Source organism: Taurulus bubalis, assembly GCF_910589615.1.
Source record: "Taurulus bubalis genome assembly, chromosome: 11".
Classification (NCBI taxonomy): Eukaryota; Metazoa; Chordata; class Actinopteri; order Perciformes; family Cottidae; genus Taurulus; species Taurulus bubalis.
The window spans coordinates 8,379,633-8,382,039 of NC_136599.1; positions in this window are offsets into that span (position 1 = coordinate 8,379,633).

Sequence of the window (2,407 nt, forward strand, 5' to 3'; positions counted from 1 at the left end):
TTCATACTTCTCTTTATCCTGTGGTTATGTAATGTACAATATGATATACCGACCATTACTTTGAGCAAATTAATTGTCGAAACAGATGTTAAGTTACACAAAGTACACAGAGACCAATTCACTGCAAGGACACTTTAATTGATCAGAAGCAATAAATATTCACATCTCAGTTCTCTATTCTTTCAGTACACATAATACATACAACAAAGAAAAAAAGGAAATCATTTGTTTTAAATGATAGCAATAACTGCACCAACATATAAACTTCTTTTAGGCTTTAACTTATATAATGGTAACTCATTCGCTCACCTTCAGTCAGAAATAATAAGAAAATAATAAAAATAAATCAACATTCCTTGTGGCCAACGTCTTCTATCCCCGCCCCTCTTTTATATGTACAGACTTGGTGGCACTCACATGCACGCACCTGAATACAGAATGGGAGTAGTGCATCCCATAGTTATGATAAGAAGCATATGTATAGAGGCCTATAATATGTACATTCAGATTTTTACAATACAATCTATTCAATAAGGGCAGGTATATTCATGCAAGACAAGTCATAAAAGGACACAATAAAAAGAAAAAGCTCGCCAACATATACTTATAAAATCTTCATCTGACATTCTTGGCCATCTCCAAACCTCCTTAAAATCCTTTTGTTGAGGATCTTCAACTTTGCCATCTCTTTCAGGAGTTTGTGACTTTGACTTCTGCACTCTGTCCTCATTCCCATCAAGTCCCTTTCATTCTATCCTAAATCAGATTAGATGTAGTATTCCCTTGGTAATCAATGGCACTGAAGGTAAATTACATCAGTGCTCATTACAGTTGCAGTAGCAAAAGGGGTAACAGTTACATGAGGGGAAATACATTATGTACCTGGAGGCTATTTTACATTCTCGACTTGTCACGGTTTTAAACAAGAAGCCCTCAGCGGGATGCCATGGCATCAGAAAATGTAACAAGAGATTTCTAAAAGTGGCAGAAGAGGGAGGATAAGAAGAAGGCCATTTCTGACTTAAGACATCACGTGTGCAAAACCACAAAACAGCATGTAAAAGCGTGCTTCTTCAAAACATAGAAAAACACAAAATGGCTAAATCTGATGACTGTGACGAATTGAGTACACATGCCCTGTAAAATTCTGAGGGAATGGCATCGTCCACAAATTTTTTTTTTGTTTTTTTTCAATTTCCACAACCATATTCAAGCTTTTTTTTCCAATACTGGGAGCCTCATTAATATATATATATATATATATATATATATATATATATATATATATATATATATATATATATATATATATATATATATATATGTATATATATATGTATATATATATATGAAATATGAAACATGAACTAAGATCCATTCTTTAAATTCAAGTTTTGTTAGTCACCCCATTTTAGAAAGTATGGCCCCTGTTTGCTCACATCAAACTAAACAGAAAAGGAGGACATTTGAACATTGTGTTCAAATCAATTTGAACAAAACTAAACTTCATATATCTTTTTAATAACCAAAAATACTTCTTAAAAAGATGAACTTCAATGACTATGGAAATAAATCACACGTCACATGTCAGAACAGCCTCTGGTGGTTTTGGCAAACTGAGGGGATTTATATGTGCATATACTCTCTATAACCATGTACAAACATCTGCTGATATAATTAATCACTGATCAAAACAAATATTGTACAATATTCATCATACTCATAGCAGGTATATTATAATATCGATAAAACAGCAAGAAGCTTCAGAAACATTCAAAATATATTATTGATTGTATCATTAATTTCCCATACCCCACAAGGAATGCATTATAAAGCCAGGTGGCTCCTGTTGACATATAAAAGACCATTAAGCAAAAGACTGTCAGGAAACCGTGCATTGGTTTTAGAAATTTAAGACAAAGCAACATATCTGAGGTCTTCTTTAGAAAAAAAAAGATGCCTGTCAGCAAAGCGAAACCTGCAAAAGTGGACAGAGACACCGTGAAGCCAAGTAAATTATTGCAAAGTCAAGGGACATTTTTTTTGCAACTCTCTGCTGTTTTTAATGTCAAACTCCCCTGGAATGCATTTGGTGCGTTCTTTATTTACATCCCCATGTAAGCAGCTGGATATATATATATATATATATATATATATATATATATATATATATATATATATATATATATATATATATATATATATATATATATATATATATGTATATATATATATATATATATATATATATATATATATATATATATATATATATATATATATATATATATATATATATATATATATATATGTATATATATATATATATATATATATATATGGTCTCTGTTTTCTTCTTCTTCCAGTGTCACATTATCATCTTTATTATCTTGGTACTGTACATGTA